This window comes from Pongo pygmaeus, chromosome 13 (assembly GCF_028885625.2).
Source record: "Pongo pygmaeus isolate AG05252 chromosome 13, NHGRI_mPonPyg2-v2.0_pri, whole genome shotgun sequence".
NCBI classification, from domain to species: domain Eukaryota; kingdom Metazoa; phylum Chordata; class Mammalia; order Primates; family Hominidae; genus Pongo; species Pongo pygmaeus.
This window is the reverse complement of record NC_072386.2, coordinates 58254767-58274630: the sequence shown is the minus strand read 5'-3', so window position 1 is coordinate 58274630 and position 19864 is coordinate 58254767. Positions and strand designations below refer to the sequence as shown.

The following is a 19864-nucleotide window of genomic DNA, read 5'->3' as shown; positions in this document are numbered from 1 at the left end:
CAACTTCCCATCCTTTCTCCTCCAAGTCCCTGACAAACACCATTCTACTTTCTGTCACTATGGATTTGTCTACTCTAGGCACCTCATATAAGTGGAATCACATATTTGTCTTTTGGGAACTGGCCCTTCCCCTTTGATATAAAATACAATGCATGCACAAACATCAGATTAGCCTGAGACCATGCTGGCCTTGGGAAAGGCCCTTGCTGTTCTGCACTCCCACACACAGGGCTGTTCTCTCTGCATACCTCTTCCCCCCACCTCCTGTCATGCATACTTGTCAGCTAGTTGAAAGTTGACTCCATTCCTTTGGCCTCCCAGGTTGAGAGTGATTAGATTAGACCTGGAAGAAATAGCTGCTCTCACTGTGGAATAATGAGCAGTGGTTCTTACCCCTTTCTTTTTGGTTTTGGCTAAGAGCTTTTGAGGATCTAATGAAAGCTGTGTGCCCTCTTTCAGAAAATGGCACAGATATGCATACTTTCCTATGTAGCTTCAGGGGCTTGTATACCCTGATTTGATTTGGGTTCCCTCAAAAAGCAGACCCTGAGGAAAAGAGTTTGGGAACAAGTCATTCATCTGGGAGGCAATCCCAGGGAACATGATGAGGCCTGAGACAGGAAAGGGAGGAAAGCCGGTGAAAGGTGTGCTCATCAGCAGGTACCACTGTGGACAACAGAGGCCCATTGGCTCTGGGGACCCTCCAAGACAACGTGCAGAACATACCTCAGAATCGTCCCACTGAGGGGTGAAGAAGCTAGGTGCTTATTCACCAACTCACATCTTTTATTGGCTGGAGGTCATAGTGTTAACTCTCAGGCCATCCCAGCCTGCTCTGACCTTGGGCAGGTGTGCTCCTGCAGCCACACAAAGCCCTCAGCAACCAGGAAGGCTGGCTGGTTTATGGAATTACTCACTGAAGCTGAAGGTAACCGCTGGGAGGGCCGAGGAGATGGAGGAGTGGGGGTGGGGGGACATGAACACTGTTTGCTGTATCTTCCTAAAAGCTAATCTACACACCCAGGTTAAGAGCCTTTGGAATAGGCTTACTAACATCCTTCCAGCTATAGTAGCCTGTTCAGTTTTCGCAGTGGACAACTTGCTTGTACTCTCAGGCCTAATTCTTCAAGCAGATATTTAAGGGAGTCCTCTTCCAAGCAGCCTGTGGCAGGCATCCTTGCTGAGACTGCACCAGCCACATAGCTTAACATAGCCCCATCTGTGGGTCTGATGGAGCTATCATTATTTACTCTAGATGTTCATTCTGACAGCAGTGAGTGACAAGGCCCAGCCCAGTGGACTCATGTGTTTAATTCTGTAGTTTATGAGAATAAAGCACACAGTGGGAACCTGCAAAAAGTTTAAATGGAAATGGCCTGGCTGCCACCTCAGATTGTATTCTCTGTTGTTCATTTCTCTGCCTTATAATTAAAGCCCACAGAGGAGGCAATTTCATTAAGCAACAAACCACCACCAACATGGGGACCTTAATGATAAAATGCAATTTACAAAAACAACATCACCCAAGCATGAGCATCAGGACTTTTTGATGGTGGCTTTCCTGATTGTCACATTGCGGGATGTGGAAGCAGAGTAGAAAAAATTAGGATCTGGAATCTTGGCTTCTATTTAGGATTAAATTGTGTCTCTCCAAAAATTGTGACCTGTGAGTATAACACTTTTTAGAAATATAGTCATCCCTTGGTATCCACGGGGGATTGGTTCCAGGATCCCTGTGGATACCAAAATCCATGGATGCTCAAGTCCCTTATGTAAAATGGCATAGTGTTTCCTCTAACGTACGTGCATCGTCCCGTATACATTAGATCATCTCTAGATTACTATAATACCGAATACAAGGTAAATACTATGCAAATAGTTTTACACTGTATTGTTTAGGGAATAATAATAAGAGAAAAGTCTGTACATGTTCAGTAGAGATGCAACTCTTCTTTCTTTTTTCCAACTATTTTTGACCTGCAGTTAGTTGAATCCAAGAATGCAGAACCCATGGATATGGAGAACCAACTGCAGAGTCTTTACAGATGACCAAGTTAAGATGAGGTCCTTAGGGTGGGTCTTAATCCACTAAGCCTGTGTCCTTATAAAAAGGAAATTTGGACTTACAGATAGGCACGCATAGAGGGAAGACCATGTGAAAACACAGGGAGAAGACAGCCTGAGAACAGACTCCCGCACAGCCCCCAGAAGGAACCACTCATCTGACACCTTGATCTCAGGCTTCTAACCTCCAGATCTGTGAGACAATACATTTCTGTTGTTGATGCCACCAGTTTGTGGTACTTTATGACAGCAGCCCCAGGAAACCAACACAAACTTTGAATAAGGGAACGTGCTACAGTCCAAGCTTAGGGAGAGTGATGGGGCAGCGAGAGAGCATGAAGAACATCATAAGGGGAAAGACACAGCAGGAAGTGAGGCTGGGAGTCTGAACCATCACAGCACATGCCACTGAGTCACCAGGAATCAGGGACAAAAGTCAAGAGAGTTAAGACCGGGTACAGACAATTGGAGAAGAACTCACTCTCCACGAATGGGCCTGTTCTCTCCTCCCTTTCTCTTTTGTTGGAAATCCCCTCTACCTTCCTCCACAACTTTGAGGAACTAGCCCCTTGAAGAAGTCCCTGTCCCTTTGCCTCTTGCTGGGACTGCATTGAGGGGCCTCCTATGTACCCACAACACCTGCACCTTATCCCATCAGAGTGTTTGTCTCTCTGCATTGTAATGGCCTCCCTGGTTTTCTCTTTATCGGCTGTAACCTCTCTGAGCACAAGTGCCAGGTCTTTTCCATTATGAATCCCCATCACAGGGGAAGAAAATGCTTGTTGAAGAAATGAATGAATGGTGGAGGAGGCATAAAAAGCGTGGACTTGATATTAAGATAAAAATTAGCATCTTGGGGACATTTATGTATTTCCTGGGCTTGAAGTGATTGTAGGAAATGGCTTCCTAGGTCAGATGTTGGTCAGCAGAACCAGCAGTTGGGAAGGGTTTGCGGCTGGTTGATGTTGGCAACACTGTAACTAAAGCCATGTAGCATGCATTCATTCATCTGTTCATGCACAAGCATGCTTCCAGTGCTGTAGTGTCCCAGGCACTGAGCTGGGTGCCAAGGATACAAAGATGGGAGACTAAAATTCCTTGAGGGCTTTACAGATTGGTGGTGGGAAAACACATGTAAACAAGAAAGAGCAAAGGATATATTTTCAAAGATGTTTGCTGGATCATTATTTATACTATAAAAAGTTGGGGACAACCTCAGGGCCTATTTATGGGGAATTCTGACTATAGGAGAAACATGACCATATATTCTGGTTGATAATTTAGAGTATATCTTACATCCGGGTAGTTATCACCCTGGCCCTGAAAAGTGTTGCCGCAGAAAAGTGTTGCCACATAGCTGACACAATAACTGTGCCTTAAAAGGCCATCCCTCCATTCTGTCAGGCCAGCAGCTTCAGGAACCTGGTAAGACCAGTGAATTCAATGAGCCCAACCCTATCACCACACTTGATTTGCTGCAAAATGAGTTCTTTGGTCAGAGACAACCCTGTATAGGTTACTATGACAATGAATGAGGCATTTTTGTAAGTCCAGGAGTACTGGTTTTGGTAGAATCGTGGATAAAAAAGGTAAATCTATAGCTGCTACTCCTGCCATGATGGAAGGGGTCCAGTGTAATCAACCTCCTGGCAGGTGAATTGCTGCACCCTCAGGTGACGGTGCTGCATGGGGGCTCAGTATTGGTCTCCACTATTGGCAGGCTTGCTGAATGTAAGTCCATGTTGCTGAGCCCATGGGTAACCTCCATCCCTGCCTCCATGGTGTCATGACTGATGACCCCATTGAGCAGACAGGAGTTATTGGAGGAGAAGGCTGATTGACACAGAATAGGGTGCCTTGTTCACCTGGTTATTGAGATCTTCCTCTGTTGAGGTTGCTTTGTACTTATTCAGAGAAATCTATCTACATAATCCTTTTCCAGGTCTCCTTGTCACCAGTCTTCCAAATGTGTTCCTTCTAAGTCTCTGGCCATTTAACTACTTCCCATGAGTCAGTGAGTCATACCACTGATTATCATGAGGCATACTCCCGATTATCAATTCTTCCAGAAAAGCATAAGCAAACAGATACATTGCTCAATATTCTGCCAATAAAAGGATTTCCCTTTGCCTCTATCCTTAAGGGCTTTGAGAAAAGGTGTCATGCTCACCTAGCTGCCCACTTTCAAGTAATGCTAGCATATTGGGCAGGATGGTCTGTAAACCAGACCTAAATAATTCTTCTTCAGTCATTCAGTTGTAGGGAAAATACCATGAGAATGTGGGTGCAGGTTGGTAAAGAAGAAGTGAGTAGCAAGAGTAGAAGCCATTCTGAGCCACTTGTTTAGACAACTTGCTTCTGTCTTCAGGACGGGCCTGAGTCTCTTCCACTCGATGAAGTGCTGTTTTGCATGCTCAGTGTTGTGATGCAGTGGGTCAGATAGCACTCAATGAATGATGGGCAACTCAGTCCCATGTCCATTTGGTGGCCCATGATCAAATGGTCAGTCTATACTAGGGCTCAATTGCAAGCCAGAAACCATTTCCCAAAAGGACAATAGTTGCTGACAGGGGATTGTATATCTACTCCAACATCCTGAAGATATGCACTATGATTCACCTAAAGGAGCATTTCCAAAGGCTCCAGACAGCATCCATATTGGCCACAGACTCTTTAAGCACTAATAGATTTACTGGGTCATATAGCCCAAGTGGCAGAGCAGCTTGAACAGCAGCCTGGACATCCATCAGAACTGACAACCTTTCAATTATTTGATGAATGGATTAGAGCACCCCCAAATAAGATATATATGGCCTCCAAAATTCAAAGAGGCCCACTAGCCATTATGCCTATTTCTTAGTGGTAGGAAGACCCAGTGCAGCAACTTGTCCTTCACTTTGGAAAGATTATCTTGACATGGCCTAGACGACTAGATTCCTAAGAATTTCACCTAGGTGGCAGGCCCTTGAGTTTTTGCCAGATATATCCCACTCTCTGGCATGAATGTGTCTTGACGTGCTGTCTAGGGTAATGGCTATTTCCTACTTTGCAGGTCCAAGGAGCATGATGCCATAATGTAGAGGGCCAGCGTCATATTCTGTGGATTGAAGATGCAATACAAAATCCAGACTGGATTTTGACAGAGGACTGGAGAGTTCACAGAGTCTTGAGGCAGGCAGTGAATGTGCACAGCTGAGACTTGCCAGCTGAAAGCAAAGGGCTTTTGATGGTCTTTACTAAGACGTATATGGAAAAGCATTCACTGGGGCACTTGTCATCCTGGAGCCCATGTAAAGGGTGGGTTGTGAAACCTGCTGAATTTGAAAGACTCCACATATTTCCCATGTTGTATGCCTTGTTACTATTTCCATCGGTGGTGTGGAATGTCAGCTGATCTCCTTTTATTCCTTTTTCTCGGCACAGCCTCGTAACTCCTTTTTATCAAAATGAAAATCAGGAATATTAGAAGCATTTGACTTCTAAAAACAAGTTACACAACAGGTACTTCGTGGCAGGGAATGGTGTGAATCTATGGATTATGTTGCATACTGGAATGTGGAAGAGCAAAACATGCCAAGGTTATAATGAAATTCAGATATTCACTTTGGGTACTTTCCTAGGAAAATTCTGTCCAAAAACAAACAAGCACTCACATATAGAATCACACATTCTCATTGACCTCCATTGCATTTTGGAACTGTATGAAAAGACACAAAGATGAATGTGGTGTCCCTTTCCTGAGGTGCTCACTGTCCAGATGGGAATGCAAGATTAAATTAGCTGGAATGAGTTCCCCGGGCTGCTAGTTAAGAGGAGATTTTTGATGAAGGACTTTTAAATGGGTGCATCAGATACTTGCTGGGGAGAATATCACTCCCTGATAAAAGGGACATCGAATAATAGAACAGCTGGCCAGGAAGGGACTTGAGAGGCCATGCAGTACAAGCCTCTTATTTGACAGGTGAGGAAAATGAGACTTTTTGTGTGGAAGTGATAGGACCACAATCACACAACTAGAAATTTTAGAGTTTCAGTGAAGTTTAATATCCTGGCCCTTCCTTTCACAAACTATATAATCAAAATGAGCAAGTTGCTTGACTTCTCAGTGCCTCAGTTTCCTCATCTGTAAAATGAGGTAAAATGAGGATAATGACATTACCTACTCACAGAGTGGTTGCAAATATCGCTCTAAAGGAGATATTTAATGTCAAGCATGGAGTGCAGTAGTACATAGCAAACAATAAATGTGCTATGTTATTAATTGTAGTAGCAAGATAGGCTTCTGATTCTCACCCCAGTGTGATTTCTAATAGGCTATCTTTAAAATGGCTTTTGTCAGAATAGAAGGTTCTAACTTGTCTCCAAGGGGATTAGACTTCTAACAATGACCTTGTCTGGTGGTCTCTTATCACCTCTAACAAACAATGATCTTTAAAGTATAATGGCAACAGCTTTACTTTCACCTCCCAAATCTTGGGCAATGTCACTCTTGGCTGATGTTAACACAGAATCATTACAGAGAGGGCCTTCTGGGAAACAGATTTCTCAGTTGACAATAGGACGGCACAGTGGGCCCCTTCCAACAATAAACTCCATGGCAGTCCTTCTTCCTGTTGAAAATAAGTGACAAGATGTGCCATTTTATTGTATCCCTACATACTGCTAGCATCACACGATGTATTAGCTAGTGAAATTTTTTGTTGGTAATGTGGTGGCTTGCCTCGTTTAGAGGCTCAAGAAAACCATTCCTAGACATGCAGAACACTCATCAGCTTCTTCAGAAGGCAATGTAGCCATTTGAAATCTCTTTGAGGTTTCAGCTGGCAACACAGAACAACTTGTATCATTAAAAGGGATTTGAAATATGCAGTGCTAAATTGCAATGTATAATAATACATTTCTTCTCTTTGAATCCTCTGTTTTAAGAGAAAATATGCCTGAAGGATTAGAAAACAGCTCTCTCAAGAAATTTTCCAACACGTTTATTTTTAATTTTTAAAATTTAATTTTATTTTTATAATTGCACATGTTCACGGGGTATACTGATATTTTGATACATATAATGTATAGTGATCAAAGCAGGCTAATTAATATATCCGTCATCTCAAACATTTATCTTTTTTTTTTTTGTCTTGGGAACATTTGATGTCCTTCTTCTAGTTATTTGAAATGATATGTTATTGGTCAGGCACAGTGGCTCATGCCTGTAATCCCAGCACTTTGGGAAACTGAGGTGGGTGGATCACCTGAGAACAGGAGTTCAAGACCAGCCTGGCCAACGTGGTGAACCCCTGCCTCTACCAAAAACTACAAAAAAGTTAGCTGGGCGTGGTGGCACATGCCTGTAATCTCAGCTGCTTGGGAGGCTGAGGCTTGAGAATCGCTTGAGCCCGGGAGACAGAGGTTGCAGTGAGCCAAGATCACACTAATGTACTCCAGCCTGGGTGACAGAGTAACATTCTGTCTCAAAATAAAAGTAAAAAAATTTTTAAAAATGAAATGATACATTACTGTTAACTATAGTCATCCTATAGCACTATAGAACACTAAAACGTATTCCTCCTATCTATCTGTAATTTTATATCCTTTAAAAAGTCTGTCTCTGTCTCTCTCTTCCCCTACGCTTCCAAGTCTCTGGCATGCTCTGTTCTACTTTTTACTTTTATGAGATCAACTTTTGTTTTTAGCTTCCACTTACGAGTGAGAACATGTGGTGTTTAACTTTCTGTTCCTGGCTTATTTCACTTAACATAATGTCCTTCAGTTCCATCCAGGTTGCCATGAATAACAAGATTTCATTATTTTTTATGGCTGAATAGTATTCCATTGTGTATATACACCACATTTTCTTTATCCATTCGTCTGGTGCTGGACACCTAGGTTGATTCCATATCTTGGCTATTGATTAGTGCTGCAGTGAACATGGGGCTGCAAATGTCTCTTTGATCTACTGATTTCCTTCTCTTTGGATAAATGTCCAGTAGTGGGATTGCTGGATGGCATGGTAGTTCTATTTGTACTTTTTTGAGGAACCTCCACACTGTTCTTGATAATGGCTGTACTAGTCTACATTCCCACCAACAGTGTAGAAGAGTCCTCTTTTCTCCACATCCTTGCCAGCAATTGTTATTTTTTTCTTTTTGATAACAGCCATCCTAACTGGGATAAGATGATACCTTATTGCAGTTTTGATTTCAATTTCCCTGATGATTAGTGATGTTGAGCATTTGTTCATATATTTGTTGGCCATTTGTATATCTTCTTTTGAGAAATGTCTGTTTACATCACTTGTCCATTTTTAAATCATATTTTTTCTATTGAGATATCTGAATTGCTTATATATTCTGAATATAAATCCCCTATAAGATAAGTAGTTTGCTAATATTTTGTCTTATTCTGTAGGTTGTCTTTTCACTCTGTTGATTGTGCAGAAGTTTTGTAGTTTGACATAATCCTACTGGTTTATTTTTGCTTTTGTTGCCCATGCTTTTGAGATCTTACTCATAAAATCTTTTTTTTTTTTTTAGAGATGGAGTCTTACTCTGTTGCCCAGGCTGGAGTGTAATGGTGCGATCTCGGCTCCCTGCAACCTCCGCCTCCCAGGTTCAAGTGATTCTCCTCCCTCAGCCTCCCAGGCAGCTGGAACTACAGGCACACACCACCATGCCCAGCTAATTTTTGTATTTTTAGTAAAGACAGGGTTTCATCATGTTGACCAGGATGGTCTTGATCTCTTGACCTCGTGATCCGCCCACCTTGACCTCCCAAAGTGCGGGATTACAGGTGTGAGCCACTGCGCCCAATCCATAAAATCTTTTCCCAGATAAATGTCCTGAAATGTTTCTCCCATGTTTTCTTCTAGTAGCTTTATAGTTTTGGGTCTTACATTTAGGTCTTTGATCCATTTTCTGACATGTTTATTTTAACATCAAATAAAGTGGTGTGTTCTCTTTTGGTGATTCTCAAGAGAAGATACTCAGTAAGAATTAGGTCAGCCCCAAACAGAGATTTATTTCAAGTAGTTCTTAGTGTGATAATATCTTAGGTAGCATAGATGCATTCAAGTCTTTCTTAGATGCCATTTTCCAATACACTGGATGGTAAAAAGAGTTTCTTTAAGTCTAAAGAAACTTGATAGAAATCTCTGCCACCTACTAGCTTTGGGACTTTGAAGAGACTAACATAGCAAAACCACCATGGTTTTCCCCATCTTTCCCTGGATGGATCGCTTCTTCTTATCCTTTCCTAGGGCATGTATATGTTGCCAACTTTCTGTGACAAATTAACTTATATTAATGTATAAATGACATAGTAGGCAAGTTTTGACCTTTAAGAAAAGAATAGCTTCTCATTTGCTTCTTCTCTCACCCCTTTCATTCTACTCCAAGGAGAGATTGTGCTAACCTGCTTTGATCAGCTTTCCCAACAATGACTGGGTGAAATTCCAGGGCTGTTCGGAACCCTGAATGGGTTCCAGGGCAGTACATGGACTGGTGTGTGTCTGTCTTTACTAATTTCCTCCTGGCTGGAAAGGTCAAACTGTAGTGGGCTGCTTGGGATTGCATCACCCATGTCTTTTTTTCTCCTCCTTAATGTTCTTTCTTCTATTGCAGCAAGCAGGCCTGAGAGGGTTGTGTGGAGGGTCAGGTGGGGAGTAGGGAGACAGCTCTAAGCATTCCCAAATTCCCTTCCCTCTGTCATTGGAGATGGGTGGCTTTTAACTGGGATGCTAGGCTCTGAATTTCATATTTAGACACCAGGCATGGTGGTACACGCCTGTAGCCCCAGCTACTCAGGGGGCTCAGGTAGGAGGATCACCTGAGCGCGGGTGATTGAGGCTGCAGGGAGCTGTGATCAGCCACTACTCTCCATTCTGAGCAACAGAGTGAGACTCTCAAAAAAGAAATATATATATGCATACATATATTTCTTTTGGTGTTGTCAGTTTAATTTGGCCATTCTAGCAAATGTGTAGTCTTTCCTTTTTAATTATATATATATAATATATTATATATTATAATATATAATATATTAATATATAATATATTATATTATATAATATATTATATTATATAATAATATATAATATAATAATATATAATATATTATATAATATATTATATAATAATATATAATATATTATATAATATATTATATAATAATATATAATATAATAATATATAATATATTATATAATAAATATATATATATTTTATATATATAAGTTATATATATACACATAATTTATGGCAGTGAACTTAGAATAAGACTCCTTGACTTTTTTTTTAGTTGAATAGGTAACATAAACTTTTCCTCCCATGTCACCTGTGAATGAACCTGGCCTTAAACAGATACATAAATGAATTGACCTTAATTATGGATATATTGTCTCCTTTTTTAAAAATATTATTTAATAGGCTAACTTTTAGAGTACTTGTAGATTCACAGCAAAATTGAATGGAAAGTACTGAGAATTTCCACATACTCCCTCCCCATCCCCATGAATAGCCTTCCCCTTATCAACATCCCCTACCAGAGTGGTATATTTATTACAACTGGTGAACCTACATTGATACATCATTGTCACCCAACGTCCATAGTTTACATTAGGGAGCCACTTTTGGCATTGTATATTCTGTGAGTTTGAACAAATTTATAATGATGCATTTCTACCATTATAGTATCATACAGAGTAATCTCACTGCCCTAAAAATCCCGTGCTCTGTTTATTCACCCTTCCCTCCCCTCAACCTCTGTCAACCACTGATCTTTTACTATTTACATAGTTTTACCTTTTACAGAATGTCACATAGTTGGATTCATACAGTATGTATCCTTTGTAGACTGGTTTCTTTCAGTCAGTAATATGCAGGAAAGATTTCTACATGTCTCTTCATGGCTTGATGGCTCATTTCTTTTTAGCTCCCAGAAATATTACATTGTCGGTACGTATCATAGTTTATTAGTCCATTCACCTCCTGAAGGACATCTTGGCTGCTTCTGAGTTTTGGCAATGATAAATGAAGCTGCTATAGACATCTATGTGCAGGTTTTTGTGTAGGATGTAAGTCTTCAACTCTTTTGCGCAAATTCCAAGGAGCACAACGGTTAATCGTGTGTTTAGTTTTGTAAGAAACTGCCAAACTGTCTTCCATCATAGCTGTACCATTTTGCATCCCCACCAGCAGTGAATGGAGGTTCCTGTTGTTCCACATCCTCACCAGCATTTGGTGTTGTCAGTGTTTTGGAATTTGGCCATACTAGCAGATATGTAGTGTTTCCCTTTTAATTTTTTAAAGATCAATATTGACACTCCCTTTAAAATGGAGGCTGTGTGTGTGTATCTCTGATTTCATATTGACCATTCTTCAATTAGATAAAGAATAATATTTTTCCAGCCCGTTCTCCTCCCTTTGAATGTTGTATGAAAAGAAAGTAAAAGTTACCAAAGCAAATTCAAGAAATTGAGAAGAAACAGAATTGTTCTTCCTCAGAGAAGAAAGTAAAATCATCTTTGAGAACAATTTGGGTGGCCTGCATTGTCTGGAAGCATTTATGTAAGCTTGGATTTGCCTGTTCCAATATTTGGTAGAACTCGCTATTAAAATAATTTCAACCTGGTGGTAGTTCTCCACTTTCTCTTCCATTTTCTCCTCTTTCTTCTTCCTTTTTGGGGTGGTAGAATAGAGTTTTATATAATTATAGATTCAGTGTCTTTAATGATTATAGATTCCTTTGGTTTTCCATTTCTTCCTGACTCAGTTATGCAAAATTGTATTTTCCTTGGAAATTGTTCACTTTGTATAAATGCTCAAGTTTATTTGTATAAAGTCCATATGATTCTTTTACTATTTTGATATCTGCTTTATCTTAGTTTATGTTCCCTGTTTCATCTATTTGTACTGTCTTTTTAATTCTTAAAAATTTTCCCCCAAATGTATCCATTTTACTAAACAAAATATTTGATTTGGTTGACTTTCTCTATTGTGTTTAACAGGAAGAAAAACTTATTTTCCACTCCTATGATTTATGTATGAATTGATTTCCCCAAATAATCCAGATTTCTTTCCCCATTTCTTACTCTCTGCATGAAGGTTAACTTGAGTATCTGTTGTCGGGTGACAGCCATTGGTCCTCACTTCTTGGTTGGGTTGATGTAAACCATCAAAAATCCTAAGCATGGAGAATGAGATTTCTTTTCACCCTCCCGTGCAGTGCAAGATAACAGTCCTGGGTGTGTGTGTCTGCATCTCTCTGGTATGTAGTTCCAAGTTCTACAAACTAGAGGGTGGACAGGGAGTATCAGTAGATCTGTTTGGCTCTTACTCTTAGTTACACCCTCTAACATAATTTATCATCAATAAAAGTGATAATTTGGTCTTCAGATCTGTGACTCTGTTGATCTTACAGCGGATTCAGAGTTTAAGAGACAACAAGGAAGTTATTTATTTGGCTCTCTTACACTCCAACAAATTTCTGATTTTAATTTTACTAATTTGTGCTGTTTTTGTATTATGTAGTCCCTTTTTTTTCTTTCTTTAGATTACTTGATGTTCCTTTCAGCTGCTTTTACTTATATTACTGTTCCAATGAGTTTTAAATTTTATTAATTATTTAATTCTAAATAATTATAACTTCCGTTATAATTTCTTCTTTGACTCCTGAATTAATTACAGATCTGTGTTTGAAAGATTTTTTAAAATTTTATTTCTTAACAATAGCATATTATGAGGATGTGCTTTTTGATGACCATAAAAACCCCTACAATTCTAAAAGGATAAAGTTCTTCACAACAGATGAGCATTTAAGGAAAGATGAAGAAAACAACTGAAATATCTGGCTGTTAACATATCAACCTAGAATAACTTAAAGAAGCAATATCACTCTTTCTAAGTCTGAATTTCCCCCTTTAAGTCTTATAACTTCTGCCCTATGTATATGATTACTTTAATATTCTTTAAATGGTATTTTCCTATCATGATATTCCTAATGTAATATTTTTACATTATTTTTAATCATTCTAACGTCTTAAACAAGACAACAAATTATGCTCAACTGAGATATTTTAAGAATTCCTTGTGTGTACACATGTGCATTTCAACATAACCAGCATACATCAATACACCTATTTTTTTTTTTTTTTTTTTTAACTATGGGGCTGGGCACAGTGGCTCACAACTGTAATCTTAGTACTTTGGGAGGCTAAGGTGGGTGGATCATCTGAGGTCAGGAATTTGAGACCAGCCTGGCCAACATGGTGAAACCCTGTCTCTACCAAAAATACAAAAATTACCCAGGCGTGGTGGCAGGCACCTGTAGTCCCAGCTACTCAGGAGGTTGAGGCAGAAGAATCGCTTGAATCTGGGAGACAGAGATTGCAGTGAGCCAAGATTGCGCCACTGTACTCCAGCCTGGGAGAGAGAGCAAGACTCTGTCTTTAAATAAGTAAATAACATTTTAAAAAATAAAATAAACTATGGTAGGAACGGCCTTTATTGGCTGCAGCAGGAAGTGCCAGAGGGGATACAGCATCTGCAGACTAGATTGCTGCCCTCCAAAAAAAGGACATATCTACAGTTAATAGTAATACCTTAATATTGTTAAATATCCTGTCTGTGTTTACATCTGATTGTATTGTATGTTTTTAACACTTTGAATTAGGAACCAAATACAATCTATTCATTGCAATTAGTTTGTAGTTCTTCTAAATTTCTTTCGATCTATAAATTCCTCTTCCACGTTTTTTTCTTAAAATTTTTTGTTGAAGAATCTGATTCATTCTTTTAAATTCCCCACAATCTGGATTTTGCTGGTTGCAACCCTGTGATATTAACTCTTTTCCCTTGCCTTTTTATTTCCTGTAAGCCGATAGTTAATCTAGAGCCTTCAGTTTATATTTCATTTTGTTTTGTGTTTTGCAAGACTCCTCCACAGCTGGTGATGTGTGTTGATATAAGGAAGTATATAATGTCTGTTTGTCTCTCTTTTTGTCATATTAGCAGCTATGGATGACCATTGTCTAGGTCCATTATTTCCTAAGTCATGTAAAATGATGACATTCTATCATTCCTTCTTCAGCTATTAGCTAAACACTTGCATAAGTTATTTCGCAAATATTTTTGTTTGCTCTGCATTGCAGTTCATACAGTAATGTTAGGATAAATTACGGATTATTTTTCTTTTTTTATACCAGATCTCAAAACAATATGGTTGCTCTATATGTCTATGATCATACCCTGGCATCCTCCAAGGTGATCACAGAGGGCCTATGCAGTATCAGTATGAAGTCACGGGTTTTACGCATTTGATCTATTTTAACCCATTTCAGTTATTATTCTTATTTGTGTTCAAATTGTCCCATCTTTGGCCAATGGAAGTTTATTCAGGCTGGCTTCCACGTCATTTTGATATGACTTCATAGTCTTTGATAGTTCCTTGCTGCTCATATGACAAAATATCCCAGATTCATTTTAGATATTTTCCGAACAGATCTGGAATTAGCCTTCTATGTCTTATTTCAGTGCAAATTGATATTTTGCATTTTAAAAAGTGGCACTTATTGAGATAAAATGTAGTTATTGTTTCTCAGTATTTTCAGTGACAGAGTTTCTCTGGTTTCTTTATCTTTGCCTTTGGTATTCTACACTTACACTATGATGTGTCTAAGCATCCTGCTTTCAATACTGCATCTTCCTACTCTCTATTCTGCCCTTCTGAAAGTCCTATTAAATGTATGTTAGACCTTTTCATTCTTTAAACACTGTTTTTTATCCTCATTTTAATATTTTTAATCTCTTTATTTCTCAGTGCTACATTCTAAGTAGTGCCTAGGATCTATATTCCAGTTGGTTCATGTTTTTTTCAGTTGCATTTTACTTGTACTTACCCTTTTCCCAGGTTTTTAATTTTATGGATTACATTTAAATTTTTAGAAGTCCTTTTAGTTAATTTTCAATTCAGCCTGTTCAGTTTTCATAGTTGTTCTTTTCACATATTTTCATTCTTTCCTTTAAGTCTTACTCATTTTGAAAGTTTATTTATGGTCTCTAACAAAGAGTTTGACCATTGGAAACTCCGGTGATCTCATCCTGCTGTGTCTCTCCAGAGACCTACCTGTCAGGACGGGGTATGACCCACCAGAACCGCTTTGATTTTTATTTCTCAGCTTGGGACTTCCTAAGTCATATGAACTGTGTGAACTTAAAACCCAAACCTATGTGAGGACATTCCTGTGGTCACGAATTCTTAGAGGAGATATTTCCCCCACACCAATACCTAGATTGAAACCAAGAAGTTTCCATATTGTTGCCCTGTGCAGATGGGAAAATTTACACCCTTTCCGGTGTCTTGGTTGCGTGCAGTGATTTCATTTTCAACTCTTCATTTTTCAGGGGTTTCAGGTGGTTGAAACATAAGACCGTAAATGACTGAGACCCTCCCCCACCAAGTTTCCATGAGGTCAACTGATTTGCTTATCACTCTAGTTGTCAATTCCCTCTTCATTTTTGGCCATTGAAATTTTCCTTGCTTATTTTTATTTACTTCTTCTTTGCAAGCACTATCTATCTAAAGGGATGTTTTTGTAGTTTATCTGAAATTTCTACGTGCTCTGTACCAAAAGGGTTTTTAGGCCATGTAATTTGGCATACCACCAGATGCAGAAATCCAGTCTCTGTTTTCATCTTTTCCAAAAACTTAATCTAAACCCATTATAGTCTATATGGGCTAGTCAAAACACTAAGCTTTTGATGAGAAAAATATTGCTTTAGCAAGTGGCTCAGACATTCTGATTGACAGTTGATAGCATCAAAAGACATGATGATTCCTGTGGGGAAAATAATAAGGGATTCTTCAGAGTGAAAATGTTAGTTAATTACATTCCACAATCAGATGGACCCTCTCAAAACATTTATATGATTAATGGCACATTGATACCCCACTTTAGCAGACACAGCTCCCAAATTGATCTCTTTGTAACTACCTTTGTTTTTAGTATAGTGATTCTGATTTTGTTGTCACAGAAGGCCAGTTTCAATAATCAGAACCACAATGTTCTACCACTAATATAAAATAGTGGCAGCTTATTCCCAATTTTTAGAATACCAATTTTCTCAGTTATAAAAAATGTCCCCATAATCTTTTCTTAATATTTGTGTACCCAAAATTGCTTGTGGTCTACTCTTTAAAAATGAATGAATTAGTAGGAAACTTATAGTAACAGAAAAATTCATAAACTTGATTTGTTAAGGATATTGTATGTACACTTTCCTGTGAAGATGCAGAGATGCGCACAGAGTTATTGTAATAAGGTCTTTGTTTCCAGACATAAACCTGTCTATGACCCTGAGTGTTTCCATCTCTTTAAGTTATTTTCCTGTTTTCAAATCCATTAATCTCTCTCCAACCTCACATCTTTGTTAAGGTTATTCTCTGAGGGAATTAGATAAATCAATAGTCCATGGCCTTGTGTAAAGGAAATTATAATTTCTAGGTGTTCTGATCCCTGAGTAATGTAAGAAACATCACAGAATGAAGTTTTACGAATTTTGTTGTCACCAGCATATTATATCGCAAACAAGCACATATAATTGGAATAATTTTGATAAAGTTATAATGTTTTAAATATGCCCCTGTAATGTTTAAAAGTTGTCCACCTATATGGTCCAGTTTCAAAGCAGTCTGTCAATCAAAGGAACCCAATTAGGCATCCAAAAAGTCATTGAAGAAGAACTGAAGATATTTATTGAGAACACGTAAGAATATATACCTCTCAGAATTCCTCCTTTATCTTTCACTCATTTTCAATATACATTGCATCAACCCCCATATTTCTTTTTTCGTCACTCCCCAAACCCCTCCCACAGCCCTAACCCGTTTCTCTCCTTCTTTTCTCCCTCCATCTTTCTTTTTTTTCTTCAGGTTCTGAAATATTATATTTGCTGCATGATCAAAGGTCATAGTTGCATCTATTTTTAGGTGACGAAATGATGACTGTTGACTAACATTAGTAATCAGTTTCTCCAACATTTCTGAAAAGCTTTCTATCTACTTTGTCATATTGCTTTGAAAATTAGTCCTTGAAAACAATAAAAAACATACTGAAGCCCTAAATAGAATGTTGCATTGTACAAACTCCTTCATAGCCATGAGTCATTCCTCACAACAGTCCTGTGAGGTACGTCACATTCTTAACCATATTTCACAAATGGAGACAGTGAGGTAAAGAGAAAGCTGTGGCATAATGGGATCAACACAGATAAAGTGTACTGAGGGCCTTACATGAAATTCAAATAGTGTAGCTCCCATTTTGTAGATAAGAATCCTACTACAATGGGGATACGCTTCTCACTCCATAACAGCAACCGTCAGAGACAAGAGGGATTATCATGGTAGCTTCAGTTCTCATCCCTCCATTTTTCTTAATAATTTTGCAGCACAAAAGTCCAACATGGTGGACCATCTGGCAAACTGTGACCTTCCTTAGATGGGGAAAAGAGAAGAAATGGGGCAGTGGGGCCAGCATCCTCTTTCGTGTAAGACCTAGAAACACTTACATGCCTGATAATTTTCCCCCAACAGATTCACATGCACATATCTGAAAAGTATACCCACATGTTTGTAGTAAAAGCTGCATGAAGTTTTCTTTTTCTCCTCCTTTGAGAGACAGAGTCTTGCTCTGTCGCCCAGGCTGGAGTGCAATGGTGAGATCTCAGCTAACTGCAACCTCTGCCTCCCAGGTTCAAGCAATTCTCCTGCCTCAGCTTCCCAAGTAGCTGGGACTACAGGTGTGCATCACCACACCCAGCTAATTTTTGTATTTTTCAGTAGAGACAGGGTTTCACTATATGTTGGCCAGGCTGCTCTTGAACTTCTGACCTCAGGTAATCCACCTGCCTCGGCCTCCCAAAGTGCTGGGATTACAGGTGTGAGTCACCGTGCCTGGCCTTCATGAAGTTTTCCTTGTCATTTAAACTCTCTGGGTATCTGTTTCCTCATATGTAAAAGGACCATGAAAAGTAGTGTTTATTTCCTTGAGTGATCTTGAGGGTTAAATGAGATCATACTTGTAAAGCACTTAGGAATAGTGCATGGTACATGGCAAGGGCTGGAGGAATATTGTAGTTATTATTACTTAGTAGCAGTGGTCATCATACATGTGGTAGATAGAATTACTGTAAAAATACACCTTATTCTGGCTTATAGGCAATACGCAATTCACCTTAAGCAGAGGCCTGTGATTAAGATAAGTAAATATTTGGATAGTAATGTTGGCAATGGGAGATGTAATAAAATTTTACACTTTCCTCTGTAAGAACTTCCTTATTCAAAACTGTGATAAAACAATACTTTTTGCCTATCTATTGAAACACCAGTATTATCATCTTTCTACCTAATTTAGTAACAACCAGCTTGTATCGAGTATTTACAATGCACTGGATACTCTGCTAAAAACTTAATAGTTTTACTTTCTTTAACTACAACAGTAACTGCAAAAGATAGGGGTTATTATAATTATCTTCAGTTTTTAGGTGAGGAGAGTGAGGCTTCAGAAAATTTCCTTAACAAGAATGATGAGGACATTTTTCAGCTGGGCGCGGTGGCTCATGCCTGTAATCCCAGCACTTTGGGAGGCCGAAGGGGACAGATCATCTGAGATTGGGAATTTGAGACCAGCCTGACCAACGTGGAAAAACCCTGTTTCTACTAAAAATACAAAATTAGCCAGGCATGGTGGCAGGAACCTGTAATCCCAGCTATTCAGGAGGCTGACGCAAGAGAACTGCTTGAATCCGGGAGGCAGAGGTTGCGGTGAGCCGAAATCGCGCCATTGCACTCCAGCTTGGGTAACAAGAGCAAAACTCTGTTTAAAAAAAAAAAAAAAAAGAACGAGGACATTTTTCTTTCTTTGTGTCTCTATTATCTATCCTAAAGATTTGTTGAATGGATGAAATGATAGTTAAACCTTACCAGTCTTTATTTTGGCCCTTAACTTTACATCCAAAACAGATTTCAAAATCAATTAGGAAAACAGGCGCAATCATATTTTAGGAATAAAACAATTTCCCCAAGCCCTTTTAGGAAGAAAATGAGGATGAAAAGGTAAAACAACACAAGCATCTTGGTGGGACACAGCTGGGAGATACGCAGATTTTATGATTGGAAAGGGTTTCACAGGAGGGTGGATGGCTACGATCACAGAAGAAATCATCTTACCTTCCAAATCATCAGTAGGGATAAAGTGGAGCTGGAGATGCCATCCTGCTTTCTTCATGCTCTTTGTGTTTCGAGGACTAGTGCTTTTTGGGCTGAGCTATTTGATCTGCTGAGATAGAAAGTGAAATGCAGGCTACCCATCAGCACACACAGCTGCTGCTATCATCCATAGTCTTGAGAGATAGGCAGGTTCAGAGGTCTGGGCAGGCCACACAACAACCAGGGCTTACCCACTAAGGTTAGATGACTTCTCTTCCTCATTACCTATAGGGTAATATGCAGTGGCTCAGCGGCTCTCAGGATAGTCACAACTCTACTGTGTTGCCCTCGGTAAGCTGGAAATTATACCCTTGTTGACATGCTCTGCAGGCTGCTGTTAAAAATGCTAAACAGCAAATTTATCCACTGCTAGGTTCTTAAAGAAACAGATTCTCTTTTCTTGAGGAGCCAATAAAACAGAGGTTCTCAAAGTGTGCCTGAACCAACAGCATTGACATCACCTGGGATCTTGTTAGAAATGCAAATCCTTTGACCCTATCCCAGACCTCCTGAATCAGAAACTCTAGGCCTCCTGAATCAGAGACCA

General features: G+C 39.2%; 1 protein-coding gene across 3 annotated transcripts in view; it reads right to left on the bottom strand.

Moving 5' to 3' along the window:
• Positions 1-19472, bottom strand: part of PIP5K1B (phosphatidylinositol-4-phosphate 5-kinase type 1 beta) — a 375712-nt gene extending 356240 nt beyond the window's left edge. For all 3 annotated transcript variants that reach the window (XM_054501563.2, XM_054501566.2, XM_054501564.2), the window contains exon 1: positions 19279-19472. The gene's annotated coding sequence lies outside the window, so the exon portion shown is untranslated. The remainder of the gene's footprint in view (positions 1-19278) is intronic.
• Positions 19473-19864: the final 392 nt, after the last annotated feature.